Source organism: Equus caballus, chromosome 7, assembly GCF_041296265.1.
Source record: "Equus caballus isolate H_3958 breed thoroughbred chromosome 7, TB-T2T, whole genome shotgun sequence".
NCBI classification, from domain to species: Eukaryota; Metazoa; Chordata; class Mammalia; order Perissodactyla; family Equidae; genus Equus; species Equus caballus.
Window position 1 is genome coordinate 96,171,168 of NC_091690.1, and position 15,980 is coordinate 96,187,147.

The following is a 15,980-nucleotide window of genomic DNA, read 5'->3' on the forward strand; positions in this document are numbered from 1 at the left end:
GTGCCTGCTTCCCAGGGTTGTTAAAATAAGCATTCAATAAATATTATTATTCTGATGTTTGTCCAGTGATGACATCCCTTCCTTAAACTTAGGCCTACCTTGAGACTTTCCATGAAAGTTAAGAAAAAAACCATGACTGGCTACACAATAAAGTGACGACCAGCTTTAACCTCGTCTTTCACCCAGTGACATGATCATTATACGAAAGGTCCTTTAATCTGCTGAACATTTTATTTCTAAATTTCTCTTTGAACCTCTCTTGGAAGAACCCTAACATCTTTATGTAAGAATAACAGACTCAAACCACCTGAAATAACAAAAGTGGGGATTTTTTAAAGGGGATCTGTTTGTTCTGGAATGCCATGAAAGAAGTTAGCTAATTCAGCAGATTACTAGCTTCAAAGCAGTTCGACTTGACCAATTTGGAAGCCAAAACAGTCCTCATGGTCAGCATACAAATATGAATTTAACAACTGGCCTGACGAGTGCCTTATAGAAGTCGTATGTCAGAGAAAAGGATTAAGAGGCCACTCCGTTTGGACGGGAGTCGACTTTATGATTGCTCACTTGTCCTTTCGACAGTCAGAGTTAGTATTTTATGTGGTTTGGTCTGGCTGAAGTTGTTACTCCCAGTTGGACCCTTTTTTTTATGAAACATGACTTCGCCTTCCTTTTCTTAAATAGCTAAGCATTTCAAACGACATTCTAAAATCCAGAGGACCGAACAGGGCAGTCTTCACAAACAAGCTTGTCAAAACTAAAACTTGTGAAAACAAAAACTGAACTCCTACAAGGAATTAAGCGCCAAGTCTTTCATCAAAGGATTGCTTATCACATGGGCATCATCAGCTCTTGATTATATACATTAGTGGAGGGGACCAGTGACCCAGATAATCCAAAAATCATGTATTTGATTCTGGAATGTGTTTTGGTATTTACACTTGACGCGGGGTATGTATATCTGGAGCCTTGGGATTGGAAATGGAAACAAAATAATGAGGTCACGCTGTTTGACTCAAGGAGCCGGGAACAGCAGCGCAGATGCTCACCCTTGAGTTTGTCTCCAGCTGCATGTGCTCTCAGCTCTACCAGGAGTTCAGGCTTCCTTTGCCAGACTCAACGTGCGCAGACCTTGCCCTCTTCCACCTGCAATGTTTTTGGCTTGTATCTTCCGTTAAGTGAGGGAGAAAATTGTGTGGGAGTGGAAAAGCCCCCCTTTCTAGTGCCACTGGGGCCCCACAATGTATGAAATAAGAAAAAAATAGATATTGGATGGTCTTCAATAGGGCACAGCACTGCACTGCATACCCTCGTTTTCCTTTCCTCGCCAGCTGGCCCCCGTGAGGGTTAGATGCCGTGCTGGGACACAGCATCCAAACTCGTCCTTGGCGCATGTTTAGTTCTGTATAAATGACAACTCCATTTTATTAGCTTGCGGTTGAAGGCAGCTCTGCTTCTACCAAATCACATGGTGAATTTTCAATCTATAGAGAAGAAGTAAAGATAATCCCACACGGAAAACACATTGCAAACATCTTTCAGAATATATGAAAAACACCACTGCTCCACTACCCAAGCAGGGCCTTCCTAAAGTAATATATTTAAGAAAGGTAAGATGTCAAAAGGTCAAGAGGGAGGAAAGCATTGTAATGGGGATGAAAAATGCAGCCAGAAAACTGATTTTTCTAACAAAGAGTCCTTGCTCAATTGCTTGCAATTATTCCCTTATAGCATCCAAAATACAACAAACTTGTTCCATTTCAATTACTTGCTACCAGCACCCAATGTATGGTCTCACTTTTGCTTGGCGATGGTTTCCTTGCACTGCTGGATTACTTATTAATGGTTTGTTTATTTAACTCCTAGGACACAAAAGTCTGCATTACCTGAATGCAGGACCTTGAAAAGCCTCTGCTCACCCCATTCCAGCACTTCCTCACAACAGCAATGAATGAGGTAGGATTTTAAAATATGGGTAAATGCCAGCTGTAACTGGGGTGTAGTCATTGCTCTTCAGCCGCATTTTCAGCTTTTGGAAGAGGGAGTAGCATTTCGTTATCTAATTACATCCTAGGAGTAACTTAAGTGTTAATCACATAAAATGATGTTTTGCAATGATTTTATTCGGTTTCACCACAGTAATTCTCAGGTTAGTTGGGATTTGTTAAGTTTTTAGGATTTTAATTCCATGCTGTTAAATCTATAAAACATCAGTAACATTCATTTGTAGACTCATGCAGAAAAACTAACTCCCCAAATATTGAGCTGAAATTATCATTCATTAAATAATTTCACTGTTTATTGTCCCTGTATCCAACTTAAGTGGAACTTCCAATCTACCTGAATTATTGCAGATAAAGATATTAACTTCTTCTCAAACAATCCCAACGGTTCCCAAAATTTAGAGTCCATAAGACTCAAGGAGGCTTTTTTAAAAATGCAGATTCCTGGGCTCAACGCTCAGACTGCATCCGTGTGTAAATTCAGGGGTAGGGTTCAAGGATCTTTGTCTTTAACCAACACCACAGGCAATTCTGGTGCAGCTGGTTTGCAATGCACATTTTTAGAATCACCAACTTATGCTAGTACATTGATTAGATTTGAAAAGGAATTCAGTTGCCATAACTATAACACAAAACATTTCTTTTCACCTTGCTATTAATCCTAGTGATAAGTATTATACTAAAAAACAAACTTGAACACTTTTAAACTTGTTCAACTGAATGATACTGAGAAGTTCAGTATACTTAAAGGGGCATTTTTTTGGTTTGGTGAGTCACTAATTCACATATTTATTCCACGCATGCTGCATATGCTCTGCACTGAAGCAGATCAAAAATAAACAAAAAACTAGATTCTGTTGAACAGGCTTTATAATCTAGTTAGGGAGGCAAGATCCAACCATAAAGAAGTTAAATCCCATTAGAGCGAGTGATTAAATGGCAAATGAGGGGAAATCAGAGGGGGCGCTGATATGGATGGAGGGGAAGAGGCCTCCCCAGGGCTGTGAGGGCAGGAGCCAGAGACACAGACCTGGAGCCTGGTCAGGGAGCCGGGGAGCGGCTGTCCATTTGGGTGGTTATACTCCTGGACCGCCAGAAACACATGCCATCTCAGCACCGCGTATCCTGCCTCAGAGTTTAGAGTTGCCAACTCTAATTAAACCCAGACGCAGACATAAAGTCACTGCTTACTGTAAAGGGGGCAAAGCTTTAGCCCCAATTTTAGATCTTTTCAAAACGTGCAATTTTTTAATGTCAAAAATAGAAGAAAAGAAAACAACTCTCATCCATAGTCAATATTTATCAGACAGTGACCAAAATCGAGGGAGAAAAGACAAACAAATCTAGCGTAGCGGTGTGTTTTTAAGGAAAAAAAAGACACATTTTCATTAATTAGTTCAAGTTTTGTGCTGGAAGAAAGTGCAGGGATGGAGGGGACATGGATACGCCCGCCCGAAAATGTCAACACAAAGCCAATGGGGACAGGATGAGAAGGCAGGCAAGTAAAGCAGGCCAGCGTAGGAGGCAACAGGCGATGTTGGGAACTGTGGCTGAAGCAACCCTAATGTCCATAGAAAACACCAAAAATATAACATTCATTCAAACAAAATCTTGTACACGAGTGGTCATGGCAGCACTATCCATAAGAGTCACAGGTAGAAACAATCAGATATCCGCAACCCAGGAATGGATACACAAAACCTGGTCTATTCACACGATGGAAGATTATTCAGCCATAAAAAGGACAGAAGTACTGGCACGTGCTTTGACATTGACGAAGCTTGAACACGTGAGGCTGAATGAAAGAAGCCAGACACAAAAATTCACATATTGTATGAGGCCATTTACATGAAATATCCAGAGTAAGTAAATCCAAAGAGACAGAAAGCAGATGGGCGGCTGCCAGCGGCTGGGGGAAGGGAGAAGGGGGAGTGGCTGCTTAATTGAAAGGGAGTTCTACTTTGGGGGGATGAAAAGTTTCGGAACTAGAAAGAAGCGGTGTTTGCACAACACTATGAATGTACTAAATGCCACTGAATTGTTCACTTTGTAATTTTATGTTATGTGAATTTTGTTATGTGAATTTCACCTCAATTTCTAAAAAATCTATATACAACAACAACAACAACAAAGGAACTGTGGCAAACTGCAAGGGCATCTCACCCCCTGGTAACGGGCACCCCCCACCCAGGCCTCGCCACGTGCTGCCATGTCGGAATGGACCTCAGTGCTGAGAGCTCTCTCTGTCCGGGACAGCATGGAAACTCGGGTTTTTATGTAAAAACTCACTATTTTAAATACTGGCAACTAATTCAAAAAATTTAAACAATGCCAGCCAGTGAAAACATGCCCCAGGGCTAAATGCAGCCCATAGGCCACAAATTTGTAAATTCTGGCATAGCCCATCCCAACTTAAATCGGAATATTTTAATATTCTATAAGCTCACTATATTGTTTCATAATTTCAAATTCTTGGAGATGGGATAATTTAAAAAATTAGTTTTACCTGAATACATATATTATATATATAAATATATGGATATGTATTTTTTAATAGAAGATACTATGATATTAAAAAAATAGGTTATTTTTCCCCCCAATGACACCATGAAATTGCCAGTCTCTTTCACGTATTTAACCTGAAGTTATGCATTTTTCTGTATGGACAATATTCTGTTGGAAACACGCCAAATACAAGTTCTTCTCTGCTCGGCAAGAGCATTACGTTGAAGGAAACATGGTCCGTGCACATCCATAACCTAACTCGCCTTAGGCTTGATCCTTACTCAGTTTGACTTTAGTTCTCTTTAAGACTCAAATAAAGTGGAGTAAAGCCCTCACCTTAGATAAATGCCAGGTATTTCTGACTATGTTTAAATGTTCTCCTACCAAATGAGAAGTTATCACGTTAAAATAGAAGAACAAACAATCAACAAGCCCCCCCAAAGCTCTGAATTTGTAAGTATCAATTTCAGAGGCAGCATATTTTTTAACTTCTTATATTAAAATAATTTTGGATTTACAAAAAGAGTCAAAAACATAGTCTTGAGAGTTTCCATATACCCTTCACCCATCTTTCCCTTGGATATAACCACAGTATATTTACGCAACCAATTACAAACATTAATATAACCATGGTACCTTTATCAAACTAAGAAATTAACATTGATACAATACTGTTAACTATAGACTTTATTCTGATTTCCCTTCCAGGATGCAACCCAAGGCACATTTGGTTGTCTCTGTAGTCTCCTTCACTCTGCGGTGGTTTCTCAGTCCTTCTTTTTCCTTCATGACTGTCGCCATGTTGAAGAGCAGTGGTTGGGTCTGCGAACTGTGTCCCTCATTCAGGTTTGTCTGAGGTTTTCTCAGGGTTAGACTGAGGTTATGGATTGGGCGGAAGGATCCCACAGAGGGGAAGTGCCCTTCCAGCAGCATCGTTTCAGGGAGTCCATGATATCAACCTCTTATTACTGGTGATGGTGACCTTGATCACTTGGTTAAGGTGGTGTCTGCCAGATTTCTCTACATTCACCTCCTGAGAAGTGAGGGAGGAGTATGGAAACATCTACGACCATATGAAAAACACTGCAGTACTGACTGACTATCTTGGGGGAGGTAGTCTGAAACTATGCAAGTATCCTGCTTCTCCTTGACGCTTCGCTGCTGACTGCACCCGTGAGTGCGTCCTGCCAGCAGCCATTACGACCGCGGTCTAATGGGAATTTTCCATTCCCCTCAGGCCTTCCGCAGTTACTAAACGGCATTCTTCTGTAGGGAAGATTTTCTCCTCCCCACCCCGCACATTTATTTACTTATCTATTCAATCTGTTATGGATATGGATCGATGGATATTTATTTTATTCTTTAGACTATGATCCAGTGTGATCTTTACTTAGTTACTCAAACTGTTCCCAGCTTTGGCCTTCCAGGTTGGCCCCTGTGTCCTTGTGACACGTCCTCATCTCCACCTCCCTCCCGTACTTTCTGCTGCTATAAGATGCTCCAGGCTCACCTTGGCTTTTTCCTGCCCCAGCCCTAGAATCAATCGGCCATTTCTTCAAGGAATCTTGGCTCCTTTTATTGAGGACAAGCATTTAGAAACCAAGATCTTGGGTGTGCTCGTGGCTGCTGGGTACCATTGCTTCCCAGCCCATCAGGGAACGGAGCTGGGAAATGTACATATTATACTAACCATTGTAAACACACATGTCTATGTTTATATCTGTGCCTACCTATTTGTATAGTAAACTCTAACCCCCACCCTCATCCCACTTATTTGTCACTCCTTTCTCTGACAGTGAAAAGCCTGGCACCTGGCTCCCATTATCTACAATATATTTCCTTATTTGTCCAACCCTAGAAAACATGTAAAGTGGTGTCAGAATTGCTGAACTGTGCCCCCTGAGAGAAACAAATTTACCAGCGCTTTTATATGGTTCTTTTTGTCTTCATCCCTATAGCATCTAGGCAAAACACTGTTTTCCCTAGTTGTTTAGACCAACTCCTTTCTTCCCCACTCCCTTCAGAGAAACTATGCCCTATATTTGTAATATAGTTACATTCATTTGTCACAGTCTGCATTCCACCCTGGATTCTGCTGACATCCTGGGTTTTTTGTTTTTTGGGGTTTTTTTGCATGCACTAAAAGTTATTCTTGTGGTGTACAATTCTATGAGTTTTGAAAAATGCGCAGAGTTATATAATCCAACACCACAGTATCAGACAGACCAGGCCCATCACCCTAAAAATCCCATTGTGCAGTGGGGCCAGCATTTTAAATTCTTTTTCCAGACTCATACCCTTTTAAAAATCAAATATACAATTGACCAAAATAATCATTTCTGGTCTAATGTTATTTCACACTCACTATTTTTACTTTTTTTCACCCAAAGTTTATGTTCCACTTTAAGAAATCTCCATTATTTATCAAACTCTAAAATTCTCTCCTGAAGACATATCAAGCCTCAGTTACTAATGACACATGGATCCACCAAACTATATTTCGCATCCCAAGTCAATTTCCCAACATGTCCATTTCCATTCTCCATATAGTCATTCCAAAAGTATGTCTACGATAATCCAAAGAAAATCAGAAAAATAGGTACAAAAATAGCTTCATAATACAAATCACAAATATAATATTTTTTTAAATTGTCCAGTGCTTTGAATTTCCCATGTTGCTGCTCCTCTCTTGGGCTGAGATTGGCAAAAGTTGACTGTAACTCTGCTTCCTTTTCCCATAAAAATTTAAACAACCATTTCTCTATTTCTGCAAGCCAGAATGTTTTCATTGCTTTCCTAAATTCCTTAATTGGAAAAGGGAATAAATGAGAGTGAGTCATTTAAAAGAAGTGGAAGTCAGAGGCCAGACAGGTGGAAATGAGGTAAGTTGTGGCTGCTGGTTAAAACTCTGAAGGAGGCCTTTCAGAAGCCAAGGCACAGAGCAGCACAGTGGCCAGTAGGCCCAAGTTAGTGACTAGTCAGTCAGCAGACAAGAATCCAGAAAATGTTCAGTCTGCAGATTAGGCAGTCTTGGAGAACCAAGTAGCACCTCTGCTCAGCTTATTGCTCCTTAGAAGGGTAAACCAAATTAGAGGATTTCTGAGGCCTCCACAGGTTTAGCTAAGATTTGAGCAGGGGAAGTCATTCTCAGCCCTCAAGTTTATCACTGTCCTCTTCACCCGAGTAAGCCTTGCTACCTAGCAGTGGGGCGATGTCTGCTAATCTCGGGGTCCATGTAGAGGCTTGAGAGGGGATTGTTTGCTGGGTGGAAGAGCGAACTCTGAGAAATTGTACGTGTATGTGTGCCCATACGCATTTTTCTGAGGACAAAATCAATGGATGTCACCAGATTTTCAAAAGTTTTGGAGTCCCTAAAAAAGGTCAAGAACTACTTGGGTTTAGCTTCTGGCTGGAGGGGTTGGGGTCTCCATAAACTTGTCCAGGCTGATTTCCTGGCGGTTCAGATTCCTCCTCAGTGGATGCTGCTTCCTGGGAGCAGATGTCACATCCAAGAGGAACTTTACAGGCGCACTGGTCCCACGGTCACTCCCTACCTCTTAAAGCACTCCTGTCTCTGGTTTTTCCAACACTGCACTGGTTCTCCTTCCGCCAACCTTCTGTCTCCTCAACTGCGTGTCTGCACCACACCTGTTTCCTGAGGACGGGGGCGGGGGGGGGGGGGGGCACGGTCCGTGACGGCTCGTCTGCCCTTCGCTTTCTCCGCACACTCTTTCCCTTGGGGGCCTCACCTCCCTTTTCTGTTCATTTCTCCAGCATGCACTATGATCACGTATTTCCAAAACACATGGGGATGTTTCCATTTGGGTAGATAGCACCCTCCTCGAATTCACTAAACGTAAGACAAAAAACTTCTGTGATTGAACAAAATTACCTTTAAAAGTCCCTTCCAATACTGATACTTTATGATTCTAGCTTCTCTCAGTCATAACGCCCTACTCCACATTACTTGGGTTCAACATCTTAGAGTGAATGAAATCAAAGCATTACACAAATTTTAAATCTAGAAAACTTAGAGAACGGCAAATCCAGACCCCTGAAAACATCTGATGACAGTACCACATTGCCAGATTAATGAGCCAAGTACACAGGGCCCTTGATGATGAAAGAAGGGCCCAATCCGGCAGGAGTAGTGAGCAGAGGAGGCTTTGCAGAGGGACCCCAGAGGTGAGCCTTAAGGATTGCTTTCAAAACTTCGTTAGGTTAAGAGACGGCATTGCAAGAGAAAGTAAAAGGTGTGGCATGAGGGGACAGACAAAAGTGAAGTCATCAAAGATGGGAGCAATCTGGTTTATACTGGGAACTTTCGGAAATTGGGAGTTTAAGGAGAAAAAGTAACAAGGTGACAGATGAGATTAGGGAGACAGGCCACATCAAAAGGTGGTCCTGTACTCCATATTCAGGTTTGAGCCCCTTAGTGGGCAGCGCACATCAGATTGGGGGACAGGGAGGAAACGGTGGTGGGGAGAAAGTACTTTTCAAGTAGCCTGGACTGAGTCCTTCTCCAAAATCCTGATACTCTTCCCCAGGGGAACATGTCCAATAGGTTGAAAATCACCAGGTACCATACTCCCTATAGGACACGGGTCATGCTGGTGCATGCAGTGGAGGCCGGAAAACAGGGTGAGCAGCAATGCTACAGATGCGGGGCCGTGGGGAGCTGGGAGCAGAGCAGTGACATGGTCAGACTTGCATTTTGGGGAGGTCAGCTGGTTGCTGCCAACAGGATAAAATGAGCAGGATGAGATTAGAAGCACAGTGACCAAATAGGAAGCTGGTCCAGTCGTCCAAGGAGAAATGACGTGGGCCATGAGCCGCGGTAGAAGGGATGGAGAGACGTCAGACTTGAAAAGTATCTAAGACAGTGGTTTCCAAACTTGTCTGCACGTTGGAATCATTTGGGTAGCTTCAAAAACCTTGTGATTTAATTGATCTGAGATGTGACCTGGTCTTTGGAATGTTTAAAAGCTTCCCAGGTGATTCTAATGTGCAGACATGTGGAGGGAATAAAGTCAGTGGAAATCGGTTACTGATTAGACGGACCTGAGAATGTGGGAGAGTGATGTCAAGGATGGACGGAGCCCAGGTTTCCAGCGCTGGGCACTTGGCAGAGCTGGGAGAACGGAACAGAGGCCCAATCTCTCCTCTAGCCTCAGTTTGCGGTTGAAACTGCTTTTAGAATACTGTCAAGCATACCTCAATGCAGCGTCACATGTTCCTTGTCAGTTATTTTGTGACACTTAAACTTGAGGAAAACATTAACTATGTAGGATATGAGATTTTGTAACATAGGCTATGGAAGCGTATATAGTGTGGAGGCCGTGGAAATGCGCCTGTCAGATGTACTGTCAGAAGCGTGAGTGACCACAGGCCCCAGATGCTGTGTTCTAGTCGAGCTCACTCTTCCCACACACAGCTCCCGGCCAGAGACTGAGTACAGCAGGGCTCTGAGGCAGGGCCATAACTGCAAGATGTGGACTCCTCTGATGGGCATTGGGAGACTCATCAGCCTTGCTGAACTTTCCTTACAACTGCACTGCAACCTGAGACTCCTCCTACCCAACCTTCCCTCCTTCGCTCTCTCCTGCTCAGGGGTCAGACCTCCTGGCCTCCTCCAGCTCCCTCCACATTTTCCCTCACACGCTGTTACTCAAATAATCTCTTGCATGACTAATCCCGTCTTGGTGTCTGTTTCTCAGAGGATCCAAACTAACATAAAAGGGTTTTAACTTTTTTAAAAATTAATTTTTCTATTTGATTCTTATGAAATATGGGAAACAACTCTCCATAATTTCAGCCGAAGACAACTTAAATGAGTTTCCAAGAGGCATATTAGCAGGGCTTCCAATTTAATTAAGCAAACCGACCTAGCCAAAGAAAAGCCAAAATACGCCTGGATTTGCCCCACCAAACTCATACAGAGGATTTATGCGGAAGCTTAACAAAGAAACTGAGTATATTAAAGGCTCCACATCTTGAAAAGACTGGCATCCCATAAAGCATACACCTATCTGAAGATGCTTCTGCAGCTTTCAAAGACCAAATGTTCAAACGATATTTGCAAAAATGGCACCACAATGAAGAAAACATCACAGTAGCATCCATGAGGAATTCCCCTGAATTGTACAACCTGTTGGAAAATGTGTACACTCATATATTCTACTGCCATGAGGGGTACTGTGACTTCCATTATCAATAGGTACACAAAATGACATATTAAGCATCTTCCATGTGTCAAACATGGTACTAGGTACTTTACATGGTGGGTTAATCTTTGCAACCACCCTATGGAGAAAATATCACTAAATCCATCTTTTAGAAGAAAAAACACAGGCTGAGAGAGGTGGAGGCCTGTCTAGTTCCCACAGCATCGGCAGTGGAGCACACATTCAAACTCAGATGAGTCTCTATTGCTCCCCTGAGCCAGGCTGCCTCCTGGCAGAAGCGGGGCATAGCCTGGAGGAAGGACACTGAAGCCAGTTGTTTTCGTGTCACATTCTAAGAGGGAGATGAGGTTGCCCTCGCCGTCTGTACTAGGGATAAGCCGTGAGCTAAGTCCACATTCTACAAATACGAAAGTGAACCATGTGGAATCACAGAGACAGAGCAGAAAGGGGCCATCCAATCTGATGTCTTCATTGGACAGCTAAGGAAATGGGTGAGAATCCCCGCCATCGTATTGAGAGACTGACACCTTTTCGGATTTACTTTTTAGAGCTACCTGCTTGGGCACAGTTTGCATCTCAGCCTACACTGAGAGGGAGGCATTGGCCAAGGAGTGGGAGTGGTAGACAGGTAGGCGTTGGACCGTTATTCTGGTAAATTCATTCAAACTAAGAAATCATTCTGCTCCCACATCCCACTGGGCTGGGGCCACCTCAGAGAAACAAAGATGGCCTGCATCCCCCTGTGGCCTCAGGTGGTTCCCAGGACCGGGCAGCTGATGGGAAGCGAGCGGCTCCTCCTTTTCCAAGCTCACTGCTTGTTACGCCAGCTTAGAGCATCTGAGTGAGAAAGGGAAAGGAGGCGGCTCTGTGGTTTCTGGGAAGAAGAGGGCCATGTGCCTCCCCACTTTTTTCTCCGGCACTAAGGTACAGCTTTCTCCCTACTGACAGATAAGTGAGTATTTTCCCTTCTTGAGTGTTCCCACCCTCTTCCAATTTTCAGACAAAATTCAAGATTCCACTGCCCTCTCAGAAAAATTTTCTCTCTGAGGCAGCTTGCCATTATCAACAGTAGTAGGTAAATATTCACTGTAAAGTAACTGTGTGTTTTATTTTTTCTCAAGCCAACATGTGAATTTAATTTAGAATGCTAATGGGCATAGTAAACACTTGAATATTATTTGTTGTTTTTTTAATAAAGAAAAATCAGTTTTTAGTTTAAGTCCTAAGTGTAATTTGTTAGTGTAACGTAAACTAGTCCATACTTTGTCAGTCACCTGGCCCGTGGGTAGCTTAATAAGAAAGTCTGTGAAAGTCCAAACTTTGAATTGTAATTAAATCACTACCAATTCATTTTTAAATAAATAGCCCCATCTTTATTACTTCAGACCCTGAGGCCACAGATGGTCTATTTTTATTCTGAAACTTCAAAGGCTTACTTTCCCATGGAATTCTAAAGATTTTCTTTAGAAATGACCAAAATTTTAGAAATTTCCCTTGTACTGCTGTAGCGTGTCAATGTTTATAAGCTGTCCGAAAATCGCTTTGACTTTCACAAGCTGTCAGATCACCTACCCTGGGTCTTTGAAAGAGAGAAATGTTACACATGGAATCACCATTGTTCTACGCTCATTCTTACTCGCCAGCCTCCAAAAAGATTAAATGCTAAGTTTTATTTATTCGAGTGACTCAAAACCAAGTCTCAACTTAATCCCTTCCTCCTGGAAGCTCGACCCCAGCAAAGGTTAGCTTCCTCCTGACATGCCCTCATGGCTTGTGCTTTAAGGTGAAAACTGGCTTAACTGTCATCTCTACTAGAAGGTACGCACTAACAGGTTCAAGATTAGGTCCGTCTTGTTGACCACTATAGCCCCAGAATCCAGCACAATAAATACTAGTGGAGTAATCAAATAGAAGGCTTCACTCCTTCATCTGAACCCTTAGGCAGCATTTGATATTATAGAAAACAGTTCACTCTCCCTCAAAACTGCCCTCTCACGGTGGGAGCACTCTTCACCGTCCTCTTGTCCTCTGCCCACCTTTCTCATTGCCCTTCCAGAGGCTTCTTTCCCTCTGCCTGATCGTCACGCTCTTTCCCTACACTCCAGCCCCGTCCGTCTTCTCCCTGCCAGCCCACAGTAGGCACTTGATAAACGTGTTGAATGAAAGAACGTCATGCTTCAAACTCCCCTTAGGAAAAGTTATCCATCTCCACAGCCTCAATAATTATGTTAAACTGATGAGGTCTAAATAGCCATCCTTTAACTGAATTTCTCAACTGGGCAACAAACTCGTATCTCCACGAGCACCCTGATGGCAACACGTTCACAGCTAAGCTTAGGATTTCCAATTCAACACAGCAGACGGGCGACACACAATGATCTCCCTTTCCTCCCCAACCTTGTTAAAATGATGGCAAAGGAAAAAAGGTACGAATCCACAAGGGCAAAGAGAATACAATAGCTAACTAAAGATTTCAACAAACTACTGGAGGACAGGAAGTGGATGGTGGTGTGATAACCGAGGGAGGAGAGCACCGTAGTTAGGAGAGTACGGATGGAGTACGTTTTTCCTCATCTCTAAGAATATTAATGACAGCTGTAATTATTTTCTTCTATTTTAATTGGCTGTGTTTCCTCCAGGTGCCTTTTTCCTTCCTTTTCTCTTTTACCATTTAAAGGTTTTAAACATTGAAATAGATTGTTGTTGTTATGTGCTGTAAAGTTGGCTCTGACTCCTGGTAACGCTATGAATGAGTGATGTCCGCAATGTCCCATCCTCAGCAGCCCCCCTCAGCTCCTGTAGACTCATGCCTATGGCTGCCTCGATGGAGTCAATCCGCCTTACATTTAGTCTTCCTTTTCCTGCTGCCTTCTACTTTTCCCGGCGTTATTGTCCTTTCCAGAGAGTCCTGCCTTCTCATGATGTGTCCAAAGTAGGACAGCCTCAGTATCATTTTTGCCTCCAGCAATTGTTCAGGCTTCATTTGCTCTTGCACCCACTCGTTCATCTTTCTGGCGGTCCAGGTGTCTGCAGAGCTCTCCTCCAACACTGTATTTCAAGTGAGTCCCTTTTTTTCCTGTCAGCCTTCTTCACTGTGCAGCTTTCTCATCCGTGCATAGTAGTTGGGAATACGAGGGTGTGGATAACCTTGGCCTTGGTCTCTAATGACACTTCCTGCACTTGCCAATCTTTCCTAATTCTTTATTGCTGCCCTTCCGAGTCTCAGTCTTCTCTTGGTTTCTTGGCTGCAGTCTCCATTTACATTGATGACTGAACCAAGGTTAACACAATCTTTAATAATTTCAATGTCTTCATTGTCTACTGAAATAGATACTGGAAAAAAAAAAGAAAACACAACCGATTCAGCCTGTAGAACCTGGAGGGCTCAGCATATGGAGACAGCAGGTACCAAGGAGAGTGGAGCTCAGGCACTAGCTGGGCTGGATCGCAGGTGAAGTGACAGTTTACATAATGAACTCTGAGACACACAGCCACTTTCAGACTCTCCTCAGGAAAACTGGCAGCTGGCTTATGTCTCCCAGGAAGGTGAGAAGATTCTTCTCCAAGAGACTGAGGAGGCTAAAGGGAAGATTTCCATGTATTCTGAGCTCCCGTCAACAAAATCTGCCATCAACAGGCCCTACCTGTGCCCACAGGGCTTCCATTTAGCTTCTTAATGCCCTATTCTCAAATGCGAACAGATGAGGATCCAATTTATGAACATACATGTCGGATAAGAATTAACAAACATTTGAGGACTGAAAAAGAGAAAATGAAGAGAAAAAAGGAACGTGGAGGAAAGAGAGCCAATTAAGAGGAAAAAAAATTCATGTCCTTAGAGATGAGAAAAGATATTATATCCATAAAATAAATATAAGATGCTATGAAAAAGGAATAAACAGAAAAAAAGAAAGTGTGCTTGGAATATAAAATAAGGTAGCCATAAAAAATTATTCAAGAATTAGAAGATAACATCAAAGAAATCTCAGAAAGCAGTCCCTCTCATCAGGGGTTAAAAGAGATTGGAGGAGGGTCAGCCCTGGTGGCCAGGTGGTTAAGTTCCGTGTGCTCCACCTCAGCAGCCCAGCCCCGGTTCCCAGGCGTGGACCTACACCACTCGTCTGTCAGTGCCCATGCTGTTGCACAGGCCCACGCACAAAAAGAGGAAAATTGGCAATAGATGTTAGCTCAGGGTGAATCTTCCTCAGCAAAAAAACAAAAACAAAAAGAAAGACTGGAGGGGAAAAAAACGCTTTAAAATAATTAAGAGAATTGATTCAGGAAGACTAATAATTGACTAAACGAATTCCAGAAAAAGAGAACAGAGAATATTGTGGGGAGGAAATTATCAAAGAAATAATACAAGTAAATATTCTCTGGGAGCAGGCCTGTGGGGTAATGAGAAGTGAGGCAAAATGGTTTTCCATCAAAAGACTATTAGTCCTATTTGATTTTTAAACCACGTGCATACACCACTTTCATAAACAATTTGAAAGGGAACCCCTCAGCTTCTTACCCCAAACCTGCCCTCCTCTGCTAACATTAGCATCGCCTGTGAGCTCCACAACACCGTTTCCCAGGTCCACTTCGGATGGGTTCCACACTTCCCCTCTCCTCCTTCCCCACTGTCCTCATCTATCCCCTCACCGCTCCCTGGAAGGTTCCACAAGATCATGACTGGAGGCTCTGTCTTTGGTCTCTTACCCCCAAACCACTCTGTTATTGCCCTGCTTTTAAAAGCTCCCCACGCCTGCAGGGGACTCCTGACAATGCTCTTCCTTGGTGCCCCCACCTCCAGGATAAACCTCAGCCCCGGAGTGGGTAGGTCAGCGTCTCCCCCACCTTCCCTGTTCCTCACTGTCACTTCCAATCTGCTTTATCTCCCACCCCCTTCCAAACTCCCAGCCCCTCTGAAGAACAATCCTTCTGACCATGCCAACCGAGACTGCTCCTTCCGAGTGTGGTCTGGCTAATAAGTTACCCTGGTCACTGAATTCCAGCACCCAGCTCCCTGTCTTTCTTTCCACGACTACTTCTGTCGTAATGCTTGGCAATTTCAACATCCATGTGAAAAAATCCTTCCAATACGCTGGCCTCTTAGTTTCCTAATTTCCTCAACTTCAACAGTATCTAGTTATGCATCCCTTAACGATGGGGTTGTGTTCTGAGAAATGTGTCGTCAGGTGATTTTGTCATTGTGCGGACATCACAGTGTACTGAAGGGGGACAAAATTTGCCACTCCAAAAGCTGCCTCTTTAAAATAAGGATTATTTGAGGCTGATTATT

The 15,980-nt window shown here is 43.1% G+C and overlaps 1 protein-coding gene across 12 annotated transcripts in view; it reads right to left on the reverse strand.

Annotated features, from left to right (window-relative positions):
• The window catches only part of CCDC34 (coiled-coil domain containing 34), a 70,577-nt gene that overhangs the window by 25,176 nt on the left and 29,421 nt on the right, over positions 1-15,980 (reverse strand). The window contains exon 9 of one of the 12 annotated variants that reach the window (XM_070273481.1): positions 892-1,484. The exons of 10 other annotated variants lie outside the window; for them this stretch is intronic. The gene's annotated coding sequence lies outside the window, so the exon portion shown is untranslated. Of the gene's footprint in view, positions 1-891; positions 1,485-13,256; positions 14,027-15,980 lie in introns of those variants that run through there. One more of the 12 variants, XM_023646197.2, reaches the window with a different exon arrangement.